The 14,824-nt window shown below is 42.7% G+C and overlaps 1 protein-coding gene across 7 annotated transcripts in view; it reads left to right on the forward strand.

Moving 5' to 3' along the window:
- The window catches only part of LOC112252249 (A-kinase anchor protein 13-like), a 180,438-nt gene that overhangs the window by 20,125 nt on the left and 145,489 nt on the right, over positions 1 to 14,824 (forward strand). The window lies entirely within an intron of this gene.

Consider the following 14,824-nt stretch of genomic DNA (forward strand, 5'->3'; position numbering starts at 1 on the left):
AAACAGGAGTCGTAATTAGCTTTCTAGTGATCATGATCTTTTCCTCAAAGAAGTTCATGAATTTATCACTGCTGAAAAGGTGAAAGCCATCCTCTCTTGGGGAATGTTGCTTTTTAGTTAGCTTTGCGACAGTATCAAAAATACATTTGTGATCGTTCTTATTTTCCTCAATTAACCTGGAAAAATAGGATGATCGAGCAGCAGTGAGGGCTCTTCGGTACTGTCTTTCTAAGCTAGTCGGAATACTTCCAGTTTGGTGTAGCGGTATTTCCGGTGTTATGGTTTCAGTCAGGACCTGTAATTGAACAGATAGACAGACAGACATGGCTCGCTTTGGGCACCATGTTATTCCTGCCTTACACTTGTATCATTTACTATTTGGAGATCCATGTTTTGTTTTTACTTCAAATGGATGGCAGTCTGTGTAGAGGTGGATGAGAATTGGGGATTGTCAGCACAGCCCCCTGCCTGCATGTCTCTGTCTGTCTGTCTGTGAATGAGCTGCAGCTCTCTGTCTCTCTGCCAGAGTGTCCAAGAGGCCAAGCTGCCTGGGACTGACTTGGAGGTAGTGTCATCAGACTGGGTTTTTAATTGGACTCTGATTTCTGCTTGTGCTGCAGTGTAGTGTGTGATGATGTGACTGTCATAGTTATGGTGAATAGAGGCAAGCAGATGCGCCCTCTCTCCTGTTTGAGAGACTATTTAACTTATTTATGTGTTAGAAACAGTGATTATACTGTACATACAGTGGGGCAAAAAAGTATTTAGTCAGCCACAAATTGTGCAAGTTCTTATTGACCAAATACTTATTCTCCACCATAATTTGCAAATAAATTCATTAAAAATCCTACAATGTGATTTTCTGGATTTTTTTTCTCATTTTGTCTGTCATAGTTGAAGTGTACCTATGATGAAAATTACAGGCCTCTCTCATCTTTTTAAGTGGGAGAACTTGCACAATTGGTGGCTGACTAAATACTTTTATACCCCACTGTATACTCGCAGAATATAGCTGTTTCCAGGCCATAATGGAGCAAAATGTCATTCCTGTATAGAAAGTGATTGATGACATTATGAGGTCATTTAGAACACTGTGATCAGACAGCTACTAAGGTATTTGGGATTTTACACACCTAGGCTATATGCAAATCCAGAGCTTTGTTTTTCACAAACAACAGGCCACATTCTGTTTTTAGTTCATGACTTCTTTCCAATATGCCAGTATTGCTGCCAGGCTACAGTATATTTGAGCGACATCTAGGTTACATGCATCACTCTCAGGACAGAGATTTATTTATTTATTTCACCTTTACTTAACTAGGCAAGTCAGTTAAGAACAAATTATTATTTACAATGACGGCCTACCCCGGCCAAACCAGGACGACGCTTTGCCAATTGTGCACCACCCTATGAGACTCCCAATCACAGCCGGATGTGATGCAACCTGGATTCGAACCAGGGACTGCAGTGACTGAGATACAGTCTGCTGTGGAGGGAGACTCCTGGACACCCCTCTGGGTCTGTGAGTTGAGTTCTGGCTCTGCTGGTCGGTCACAGCTGTGTGTAGAGGCGGGGTCATTTATGGTACATGTAGAGGCCAGGTCATTTATGGTACATATCCTGATATCTATTAAAGCAGGGCCCATGTAGGCAGATCCTCTCAACCAATAGGAAACCTCTATTGCTCCTCTGTCCTGACTTGAGGAAAACCGATGAGCGCTCCGGCAGGAGTGTAGCAACATTTGGATTGTTTTACCTGCAGTTCAAGGGCTGATCCTCATCTTACATTATCTCCCACCACTCCTCCTCTAACATCCCCAGAGCCTTGCTTTCTTCTGTGCACCAGTGGTTCTTGCTGGCATGAAAACCTCTCAACAAGCTCTTAGCGATCTCTTAATTTGGGCACCGCCATCTTCAGAACAGGCGGTTATCAGGCTCCTTTTAGATGCTCTGTCTGTTCTGAGTGTTCTCCATCCTTGGTATGCATTCCACCAAAACCCTTCACTGGTTCAGAGCAGCCACTCAAATGCCAAACCTTTTTAAGAAGACCCATGTTTACTTCAAAGATGTCCCGTTACATTGTTTTACCTCATCGTAGAAACTAAAAGTAAAATATATATATTTTTTATTTGCACTCTGAATAATTGCGATACCAAACCTGATCTTTAGAGATGCTACATGTTCCATTTTGTCTCCTTATTTTCCCCTTCCCTCTGGAGGAGAGGTGGCTCATGGTGGTTTGTGGGAGGCTAGTTTCTCCTGCAGTTACCAATGGGGTGAGCATTAACCAGGACTCTGGTTAAACTTTAACTCCATCAAACCCCCATATTCCTGTCCTGCTGACCTGAACAGATTCTGTCCCACCCTCAGAACACACAGTCGCACACAGGCCATGACCCCAAACGAAGAAGGCTTGTTTACAGCACCAGAGACAGATTTAGACACAGTGAGCATCAGGCTATTTCTGCTTGACTCTTAGCTGTTAAGTGTTCCACCAAGCTATTGGTCTGAAGACTGATTAGACACTATTGTATTACAAAACGCATTAACAGTGAGATCAATCATCAGTTGTTGGGTCATTTTTTAGGACATTGAATATATCTGAAAGCAGTCTTGGCCTTGCTACATGATGATCCTGCGCCAGCTGTAGCTGTTATATATTCCCTTCTGATTTACCAGCACTACAGTTCCCTAACTCCCTTAATGGCTAGGGCTCCATTTAGAAATCCCAGGATTGACTTGCAGCAGGGATCTCCTAACTGAGCTGTTTTTGTTTGTCTGTTGGCATGGAGACCTTAACTGTGAGACAGCTGATTTGTTGAGCTCCAGGAGGTGAGACAGGCAGCTAAAATCACGAAGTGTGACTGAAGTGAAATGATTAAGCTAGATATGCAATCTAATCACTCCTTGTACGAACAAAATCTGGGCCAATGTTCCACCTCTGTGTGTGTGTGTGTGTGTGTGTGTGTATGTGTGTGTGTTAGAAATATTACCTTGCCGTTAACTCAGTCACAGTGGTGCCAATGGTATCATGTAAAGGCCAAGGTGACTTCTTACAGACCCCCCGGTCTATGGTAAACAAGTGTAATAAATAAGAAAGGTATTGAATGCATAAAGGATGATTTGCCAAAATTGGAATCCTGTCATGGTAGAGTAGATAAGCTGGAGCCCTTTGAAGGTCTCAACTTAAGCTGGTATTTTCCAAGTCTAGTGAATGCTTCTGGTGCTTAGAGACATGCTCCGGAGCATTGGAGGCTAGTACCACTTTTGGCTCTTGAGCACTACTTTCAGAACTACCGGCTAAGAAAATATACAAACCTACCGGAGAATCTCTTTAATGTAAACATTACCTAACATAATGATTTGTTCCCACCACATGATGGCTTGGTCATAGTTAGAGAGATACCAGGCTTTGATTAAGAATAATTAAGAATAATTCAGATAGCCCATAGTCTTTGCTATGTACTCTGTTGTCTTGCATATGGCTATCAGCTACACAACCAGTTATGTAATGCTGCAATCTGCAGGAGATGGTGCACATGACCCCTGACCTCTCAGAGGGCCTGACTGGTCCACAGTACAAAGGTTTTCCCATGTTCCACTTGGGAGTTCCTTAGAGAGTGACACATGCTACATCCTGTTAATGTCACAAGTGTGTTTGTGTGTGTGAGCGTCGACGCCATCAGCCCCCAATGCACTGTTATCCCTCTGAGTCGGCTCTGTAAATACACACACAGACTCGCAGCAACAACACCACCATCGGGAGGGACATTGACATCCAAACTATTTTTGCAGACCCTTGTGAATGAACATCAGCCCCTGTAGCGCAGATTGTTCATGCATTCCTCCACCATGACGGAGGCATGCACATGTAATAGCATGAGAGTCTCTACCAGGGCTCCAGCCGTGTTCTTATACCATGATACCTCATAGCTGCCATGCTTTTCATATAATAACTCATGACGGTAATTGTGTTGTGTTGAAAGACATGGGAGTCCTTATCATCCATTCATAGTTTTTTTGTTTCTCTGTTGGGATGGATTGTGCAGATGAGAGGGTTAAAGCTAACCAAATGTAATGTAATGTAATAAATGGGTTAGCGTTCGCCAGCTAATCCGTAATCACCTAATGCTATTTCAGGCTTCATGTAGTGCTGTTGTCTCAGCATCATCCACATCCACACTAATATCCCTCCCTGGTAATTGTGTAGTGCAATAGGGAATTGACTTACCTAGGCTTGAGCTACAGTACGTCAATGCTGTCTCTCTCTCTAGACTTACTGCCGGGGTACTCCCTTGCATTTGATTTGCAGTATGTTAGTTCTGCAGCAGAACTTTAATATTTTATGATTTTTTAAAAGAGAAATAGTCAGTTTCAGTGCAGTTAATGCCTCCCTAAAAGAGACCAGAGGTAGAGACTAGCACTGAGGAGTCTGTGGTCTGATGTATTGACTTAGACTAAACAAACAGGTGTCTGGCCTTAGTTGCTGAACTCCACAGAGTTCTCCACTCATTCTGGGATTGACCACAGTTGTCTGTTTTTGTTTAGTGGGATACTCTACTTCTAGGTCTTTAACCTGAGAGACTCTGCAGCCTGCTCTAACTATCTGTGTTGCGGGTCTGTTTTTCACCAGATTAATAAATCAAGTTAAACTCACTGACCTTGTTCTTTTGCGGAACAATGTCTCATTCTACCACACTGAGGTATGTGCCACAATTCCTCTGTTTACTGATTACCCATTATGGCCACCACCACTGAGGGCACTGAGGCTGTTGTTGCAGAGCAAATCAACTGCACACACACTCCTCTCATCCACATAGACTGAGACAACAACCCAAGGATGTACACAAACAGAGTAAATATGTTAGTTGTGTCGTGGTTTGTCAGACTACGTGCTCCATTACTGAGTAAAGCCATTATCGGCATTACAATACCAGTAAGCACTTTTTCGCTTTTTACTCAAATGTTTTCAAGTGCAGAATGAGTGGCTGGTCCTTTTTCTGCTGATGCAAATTTCTGGCATGAAAATGCAAAACCAAAAATACCCAAAATAATAATAATAATTTCACCTTTATTTAACCAGGTAGGCCAGTTGAGAACAAGTTCTCATTTACAACTGGGCCAAGATAAAGCAAAGCAGTGCGACAAACACAACAACACAGAGTTACACATGGGATAAACAAACATACAGTCAGTAACACAATAGAAAAATCTATATACAGTGTGTGCAAATAAAGTAAGGAGGTAAGGCAATAAATAGGCCAATAATGGCGAAGTAATTACAATTTAGCAGTTAACACTGGAGTGATAGATGTGCAGATGAGGATGTGCAAGTAGAAATACTGGTGTGCAAAAGAGCAGAAAAACAAAACAAATATGGGGACGAGGTAGGTAGTTGGTTGGATGGGCTATTTACAGATGGGCTGTGTACAGCTGCAGCGATCGGTAAGCTCCTCTGACAGCTGACACTTATAGTTCGTGAGAGAGATATAAGTCTCCAACTTCACTGATTTTTGCAATTTGTTCCAGTCATTGGCAGCAGAGACCTGGAAGGAAAGGCGGCCAAAGGAAGTGTTGGCTTTGGGGATGACCAGTGAATTATACCTGCTGGAGTGCGTGCTACAGGTGGGTGCTGCTATGGTGGCCAGTGAGCTGAGATAAGGCGGAGATTTACCTAGCAAAGACTTATACATGAGTGAAGGATGCTTTGTTCCTAAATAGGAAGCTGATTCTAGATTTAATTTTGGATTGGAGATGCTTAATATGAGTCTGGAAGGAGAGTTTACAGTCTAGCCAGACACCTAGGTATTTATAGGTGTCCACATATTCTAATTCAGAACCGTCCAGGGTAGTGATGCTCGTCGGGCAGGCGGGTGCAGGCATTGATCGGTTGAAGAGCATGCATTTCGTTTTACTAGCATTTAAGAGCAGTTGGAGGCCACGGAAGGAGTGTTGTATGGCATTGAAGCTTGTCTGGAGGTTTGTTAACACAGTGTCCAAAGAAGGGCCAGATGTATACAGAATGGTGTCGTCTGCGTAGAGGTGGATCAAAGAATCACTCGCTGCAAGAGCGACATCATTGATACATACAAGGAAAAGAGTCGGCCCAAGAATTGAACCCTGTGGCACCCCCATAGAGACTGCCAGAAGTCCGGACAACAGGCCCTCCGATTTGACACACTGAACTCTATCTGAGAAGTAGTTAGTGAACCAGGCGAGGCAGTCATTAGAGAAACCAAGGCTGTTGAGTCTGCCGATAAGAATACGGTGATTGACAGAGTCGAAAGCCTTGGCCAGGTCGATGAAGACGGCTGCACAGTACTGTATTTTATTGATGGTAGGTATGATATCATTTAGGACCTTGAGCGTGGCTGAGGTGCACCCGTGACCAGCTCGGAAACTGGATTGTATAGCGGAGAAAGTAAGTGTTATATTAATAAAAACATTGCTTACATAACTTATAGCAGCAATTTTTTTTACACGGGACAGTATTAGTTTACGCTGGCTGAACTCGTTCTGTGGTCTATTGTGCAACAACTACAACTTCAGGGCAGTAGCAGCGAGCCAGGCCCTCTTCTCTCACTCCCTTTGAAGATCAGATGTTATTATAGGTTAGTAACGGGTATTTCTCTGGATATATAGAAAAATCTCCAGGAAACGCTCTGTCATGCACCGCAGGTACCCTGGCCTGTTGTTAAGGATTAATATCAGGGAACACAAACTTACTACGGAAGCCCTGCAGGTTCATCTGCAACTAACATGAAACATATGTGTCCAAATCGCTTTCCAGGTAATGGAAATCATGAAGCTGTTCTCTGCTATAATCCCACTTGGTCTAGCTTTTGTGTTATTTGTTTGTGTCTTTGAAAGACATTGGTATGGTTTGTGTAACTTTTACAAAAATATGCTGCATGGAAGAGGCAGAGTGTGAAATTCTGAAAGACAAGCTTGGCTAGCATCTAGGGCTTACCCCAATTTGTTGACTGGTCGATACGCTGTTGGTCGACCAAGATTTTTTAAAACAAATATATAACTAAACATCATGGCACACGAGACACGTCTTATTCATGCCTGTCTGAGTGGACAAATTAATTAACATCACCAGTGGTACATTTACTGTTAATTCCCATCATTTCTAATCTACAATGTTTGTTTTGTTATGGTGATTTCTGTTAATGCATTCAATATACAGTGCATTCGGAAAGTATTTAGACCCCTTGACCTTTTACACATCTTATTACGTTACAGCCTTATTCTAAAATAGATGAAATCGTTTTTTTTTGCCTCATTAATCTACACACAATACCCCATAAAACAAATCAAAACAGGTTTTTAACCTGTTAAGCTTCCCCCCTACTTTTTCGGAAATTCTGTTAAAAATCGCGCAACATTTTGGCGTCCTGCTACTCAGGCCAGGAATATAGTATATGCATATGATTAGTATGTGTGGATAGAAAACACTCAGACGTTTCCAAAACTGTTTAAATCACGGCTGTGACTATAACAGAACGTCTGTTTCATCGAAAAGCGCAGGAAAATCTGATCACTGGAGATGGGAAAAAATATCCATGCGCCACTCCCATGAATTGTTAAAGGTGAACCGTAATATATGAGGCCAAGCTTGCAGTACCTACAGCTTCCACAGGGTGTATAGAGTCTCCTCATTTGAATCTGAATTGATTCTTGGTAGATCCGACCAAAGGGAACCGATTCTCTCCGACCACCGACCCGAGGCATTGTCTCTGTGTTTTTCCGGACATTTTTCCACACGGCAGGCTATCGAATTTACATCGCCTCCTGATGATTTTTATAGCTTATTAACGTGTAGTTATACCTAAAGTTGCATTAGAAAGGTATTTCGAAGTGTTTTGTGAAAGTTTATCGTCGAATTTTTAACTTTTAAAAAATGACGTTACGTTATGAAACGCTCTTTTTTTTCCGTTTTCCACACAGTCTTCATAGATCGATATCTAGGCTATATATGGACCGATTTAATCCAAAAAAGACCCAGTATTGATTATGGGACATCAAGGTGTGCAAAGAAAGAAGATGGTCAAAGGTAATTAATGTTTTATATTTTATTGTGCGGTTTGTGTAGCGCCGACTATGCTAATTCTTTTGTTTACATCCCCTACGGGTCTTTTGGGGTGTTGCATGCTATCAGATAATAGCTTCTCATGCTTTCGCCGAAAAGCATTTTAAAAATCTGACACGGTGGCTAGATTCACAATGACTGTAGCTTTATTTCAATACCAAACATGTGTATTTTAATGAACGTTTGCGTTTTAACTAATACTATTAGCGTGTAGCGTCGCGCATGTGCATTTCTAGAGCTCTAGGTGGGACGTCTGCGTCTCAAGTAAGCTCAAGAGGTTTTTAAGTTGTTGGCTATTTTACATATTGGCGATATAATTTCATTTAGAATTTTGATTAACCACATGACATTTGATTTTGAGATATGAACACTATTTGAAATTAAATTAAACTGTTCCACAAAAATGTGCATGTAAAAATCATAACTGGCACGCAGATCAGTAGAAATATTAGGATAACTTGACTTTCCAAATGGAAAAGGTTGCAGACAGCTGGTGTAGCCTATTACCAGCAACATCAGGAGTTTAACTGGGCAGCGGAAGGAAAAGGGTCAGGAAAAGTTTTTTCTTTTTTTTCTGGTTAGGCCGTATTGATCTCTGGCTCCCTCTTTAGTAATTTGTGTGTCTTCATTTTTCATTGCAGTGCTTAAAGCATCAGACAAGCTCATTAGCCTACATATAGTTGATTTTATTCAAACATAGGGTGTGTCTATATATGGAAAAATACAGGTTTGAACATTTCTACCAATCGATTGGTCGAAACAGACAACTCTCGGTCGACCAAGATTTTTTTTTAGTCTGGGACAGCCCTACTAGCATCTCTCCTTACAGCTTTTTTGACAGCAGTTGATGTCCAGATGCTTTACAGGTCAGAGTTCAAGCTCTGTCTGTGTGAGTCAGTAGGTATAGGGCTGTGTGTGTCCATCCCTCTGTCCGTCTGTCTTTCTGTCTGCAAGACTGGACTGTGAGGACTTAGGGCATCAGGATGAGATCAATGTGTATAATTAGAGACAGCTGATTATCCCTCTAACTTGTTTGTGTATCTGACTCCAACATTAGTACCATTTACAGAGGAAAGAACTAGAAACTGTCCCAGGAACAGTGAGCATGACCTGCCCCATGATGGATTCCCCCTCACTCCTCCAGACTTATTCATGATGCTGGGAGGAGCTGACTCTGAGCTGCTTGTTGTCCATACCCCCTATTTGGATCCCCACTTCCTGTCCTGTCCTGTCCTCTCCCCCTCTGAAATGGTCAGCTTTTTATTGGGTTTATGGGGTTTTGGAGCAGACCAAATGTACGGGTCGAGTTTCAGCGGTGCCAGAGAGAGCTAGCCAAGGCACACAAACAACAGTTTCCCCTCTCTACTTTTTTTGTGAATGCCTTTAGACATGGATATGGTGCGGAAAACCGCAGCCTTGCTGATTCTGCAGATTGCCGCTACAGTCGCTCTCCTGGCCCATCCTATAGTGTTTTTCTACTTTAGGGAGCCACTTTTGTCTGTTTGCGGTTTCTTTTCCTTCGTCATTCTTAATCTCCCCTCTGTAGCCATGTTCAGCAGCTCACCGTACAGCACTCTGTCAGGACTTTCTTCCTCCTTCTGACAAACTGTCTCTGCCTGGTCCTGGCTAATGGCAGAGATTGAGATGTTCCTTGCTGGTGGTGATCACTTCACTGCTCAGTATGTGGACAAGCTGATGATTTATTTGGAATGAGTTCCATGTTAAATCAGCACCTGTTTAGTGAGTGTGAGGCCAACAGCATCAGGCTGTCTGGTCCCTGTCTGACGCTTGTGGCAGGGGGTCAGCATGTGGCTGGGTCTAAGGCCCTATTCCCACTATGAGAGAGGAAGTCTGAGGAGTGGAGTGGCAAAAGAGATTTCTACTTTTCAATTCACATTAAATCCTTACCTTTCGTTGTGGCTGGCAATGCGACATTCTTGGTCCGGAGCTAATTTTGACCGTAAATATCCCAGTAGCCACGAGCCAGTAAGCACAAACTATTTAACAATCCGAGCAACTTTTCTTCTATAACATGTTGCAATATTGAATAATGCAACCAAACCACATTACACTCTTGAATAATGCAACAATCCACAAGCATGTGTAGACAATTAAAGTGTTTATTTTCTCATCCCTACACTTAAATTAGGTGACAATAGGCTATACAGCTCACTCCCGCTGGCTAGCTAGCTAACTAACAGCATGCTTCATGATCAAGTAATGTTAGCATATCAATTATGAACATTTACCTCTCCTATACGAATATAAAAGTACAGTAGTGTTATCATGCAGTGTAATTCATATTATAATATTGGCTACACAGCTAGGTAACATTAGCTAGCAAGGTAACATTAGCTAAGCAAAATCATTTATGGGGACTGGGGATGAGGCTGGGGCTTTTACTCACTTTGAGGGTTCATGGGGGTTAAGCTGGGACTGGAACAGGGGCTTTGATGAGGGAAGGGGTAGAATGGGGCTGGAGCTCGAGCTGCAGCAGTGGCTTATAGTGGGGGTTGGGCAAGCAGGGCTATGGTCTGTGCAGTTGTGCTGGTGGTTTTAAAGGGAATTATAACTGGGAGTTTGACATCACAATGAAGGATTAGAGAGACACTATGTGAGTGACCGGCACCTACAGGACTGCAATTCATATATTCTTCCAAAAACAAATCAGTTTTTCATTTTGTCAGTGGGCATGGGTACAGTGTGTGACTTGGGACTCAATAATCAGATTGCCTCTTTAAACTCCCCCCTGCAGAACGTGACTTGAGGCTGATTGCTAAACAATAGTGTGGGGGTGGATTATCATCTGAAGTAGACAGAAGGTGGACAAGATAATGAGGAGGAAGGTTTTTCCATTTACTCAGCTCCCATTGAATGGTTGCTTCACAGATAAAAAGTACGCCCTTAATGGATTGACAAGAGAACATTCTCCTCAATGGTACAATAAAGAGGCTAGTTGCGACTAGTTCAGTCAGTGTTGCTGTGGATTGAGTAAGGCCTAGTGTGTGTGGTGCATAGATGTTTTCATGCCTAGGTTGAGCTGGTTAAAGCCCACACCCTGTTGCACATGGGTATCACACTCAGCAGCACACTGAGATTCCAAAGCATGGAAAGGGCACATGCACATAGTCTCAGGCTTGCTCTGTTCTCTCAAAACATATACCTGAAGTGAGGTCTGTGTCACAGTCACTCTGTGTTGTGTAGAAGGCAGGCAGCTTCATGCGCGTTTGTTTGTGTGTGTGATTTTATGCATTGATCAAATACGATATAACAACTGGTGCAAGTTCAAAGTGAGTTCATAGTACATGATGAAGTAACGCTAAAGAGGAAATAAGTATTGAGTTGGATAACTAATGCTACTGTCTCTTTAAAAGTTACCATTGCTCACTGCAGTGCAACATTGTCTGTGTTGTATTTATTGGGCCATAACAGTTTCCCCTGCCTGTCTGCCTGTGCCTATCTATGGGTCTCTACTTGCTATGCAAAGTGATATGTTTGGGATGAATGGCAGGGCTTGTGCCATCTAGGCCTGTTAGGCCTCTCTGTTCACTTTTCAATGGAGACACTTCCTGTTGCTGCTTTGAACAGAGCCTCGTCACACAGATCAGCTGACCCGGGATCAGAGTTTGCATTTAATATGAGACGGACCGGCTCAATTCGGTCTTATGTAGCAAAATTTGAAATACTGTTTTTTACATTGGATAAAAGCAGAGACTCAGAGCTAGAAAATGGTACATCATACACTACAGTTGAGGAAAAATAGGAAAGTAATTCTGCTTTGAATGTTGATAAACTTGTAACTTCACTTTTGAGAAAATTGTCCTTGAATGTTTTGATACACTTACCGGAGAGCTCTTCTTTGTCTACACCCATTCAGAATCGTTCACACCCTCTTAAGCCTAAACCCCAAACCATCTCTTTAAGGATTCACACGAGGCCATGTACTAAACAACCAAAGATTGTTTAGACTAAAGGCTGGTTTTTACTACGGGTGTGTTCATAAATTCAATCTGGAGTGCCAGAGTGTGCTCAGAGTTCGCTTTGGGCATTCATAATCTCAGAGCGTTGTCAGATTGTCCGTTCGTAAATTCAGAGCGTTTCGCTCTCGGAGCGTTCAGAGCACACACTGGACGCTCTGTCCAAGGAGTAGGGTTGATCCGAGCGCTCTGACCTAACAACACCCAAGCTAACTGGCTATGTTGGCTTGCTTACTAGCTGCTTCCTGACATAAATGAGGGAACAGCTCATTTTACACACCCCAGCAGAGTCGGTTAGGCTGTTGTTATGTTATTCAGAGCGTTGGTGACTGCAACTGTGCTGCTGGCAACAATTTAATTACGCTTTTTTTTTGCCAACGTTTACTGACACCGGCCATATTCAACGGGTGTTGAGCATTCGTAAATTCGTCAGTTTTTCTGCGCTCTGACACACTCAGACGAGAGAGCTCTGAAATCAGAGCGAATTTACCAACTACGTCTATCAACAGTTGTCGCAGTGACATCATTTTATTAAAATGGTTACTTGCATAGTGGAGTCTTGCTTAGACATGTAGCTAAACAATGAGCCATAATACCAACTCATAACGTTGCTACCCTGCATGAATCCTCTGGTAGCTAACCAACCAGGTTCAATGTTAGCTAGCTAGCTAACATTAGGCTATAACTAGCAATGCAAATATTATATTACTACACAGATCATATACGTAACGTTAGCTAGCGAGCCAGCCAGCCAGCCAGCTAACGTTAGCTAGCTAGCGAACAGTACTCTTTAACTTGAAATGAAAATGACTTGACAAAATTAGAAACGTGAAATATAGTTAGCTAGACTCTTACTCGTATACATGTATGGACACTTCTCCCTCTGTCACAGAAGCCATTGTTGCCTTAGTTTGAAGATGTAATTGGGAGACCGTGTTTTATACAACAGCCTTTTGTGTGTTCTCTTTTCGACTTCATCTGCATATTTGCAATCAATTGCCAGAATTTTCCCCATCTCCTGATTTCAAAACTCGGTCCTCCAGGAAGTAGAGAGCAACACTTTTGCATTTCTGCTATGTGATATCTTTCAAAAAGCAGAGTTAGAAATTATTACCTACACATCCTGACCAGCACATTTTACAGACAGACGCATGCTACATGACAGGCCAATCTGAACTCATCTCTCGGCATGTCCAGCCCACTCATTATCTCAGCCAATAATGGCTAGCAGCAAGGTTCCTCTCTTTTTTTGTGGCTAAACCAACTAGGCTCATAATTTGTACAATTTTATTCGTATTTACAGATGGCATACACGTTTGTTATTAAGGCACATGAAAGTTCACAAGTTCCAGAAGGCATTTCTGCCGAAAAACACATTTGGATAAAAAAAAAATAGTTTATGTTCAAATGGCTATCCTGTGAAGTAGTGACGCACGACATACGCCTAGTTTCCTGAAATGAGTCAAATGTTATGAAGAGTGATCAGATGAATTGCAATTCATTGCAATGTCCCTCATTTCAGCCCTGCCACAAAAGGACCAGCTGACATCATGTCAGTGATTCTCTCATTAACAGAGGTGTGAGTGTTGACAAGGACAATGCTGGAGATCACTCTGTCATGCTGATTGAGTTCGAATAACAGACTGGAAGCTTCAAAAGGAGGGTGGTGCTTGGAATCATTGTTCTTCCTCTGTCAATCATGGTTACCTGCAAGGAAACACGTGCCGTCATCATTGCTTTGCACAAAAAGGGCTTCACAGGCAAGGATTGCACCTAAATCAACCATTTATTGGATCATCAAGAACGTCAAGGAGAGCGGTTCAATTGTTGTGAAGAAGACTTCAGGGCACCCAAGAAAGTCCAGCAAGCGCCAGGACCATCTCCTAAAGTTGATTCAGCTGTGGGATCGGGGCACCACCAGTACAGAGCTTGCTCAGGAATGGCAGCAGGCAGGTGTGAGTGCATCTGCACGCACAGTGAGGGGAAGACTTTTGGAGGATGGCCTGGTGTCAAGAAGGGCAGCAAAGAAGCCACTTCTCTTCAGGAAAAACATCAGGGACAGACTGATATTCTGCAAAAGGTACAGGGATTGGACTGCTGAGGACTGGGGTACATCGACTGTTCAGCTGATCAGAGTCAAGGTCCACCACATCTTCACAGACATTTTTTCAACCTGTAGTCCATGAAAACAGCATAGAAAATGCTAAAATATTTAGACCTTAATCATTAACAACAAAATCCCAAACCTCAGGAATGGTCTCTCTCTGTCTGCAGTGTTCTATACAGACAAAGAAAGCAGCTAGATTCCTTAGTTTAGGTAAAAGAGAAAAAGGAAGAACAGGGTAGGCATTATAGGCACAGGCAGCTACATTTCTGTAATGTGCCCTTAATGACGGTTATTAGGCCTGATTTGGTCTGTTAAATGCCTCGTCTGAACCCAAGGCTAGTGCTGCTGCAGCCACACCGCCTTCCATGGTCTGACTTAGGCTGTTAAATGCCTCGTCTGAACCCAAGGCTATTGCTGCTGCAGCCACACCGCCTTCCATGGTCTGATTTAGGCTGTTAAATGCCTCGTCTGAACCCAAGGCTAGTGCTGCTGCAGCCACACCGCCTTCCATGGTCTGACTTAGGCTGTTGGCCTGTTGTGTGGAGCTGACACAGAGAAGTGATAGTGTAAGACTATATAATTGCTGCTTACCTCATGCTGCCCTCTGCTTTGGGGTTTACTATATTTATTAACTCTGATGTTCTC

This window comes from Oncorhynchus tshawytscha, linkage group LG06, assembly GCF_018296145.1.
Source record: "Oncorhynchus tshawytscha isolate Ot180627B linkage group LG06, Otsh_v2.0, whole genome shotgun sequence".
Classification (NCBI taxonomy): Eukaryota; Metazoa; Chordata; class Actinopteri; order Salmoniformes; family Salmonidae; genus Oncorhynchus; species Oncorhynchus tshawytscha.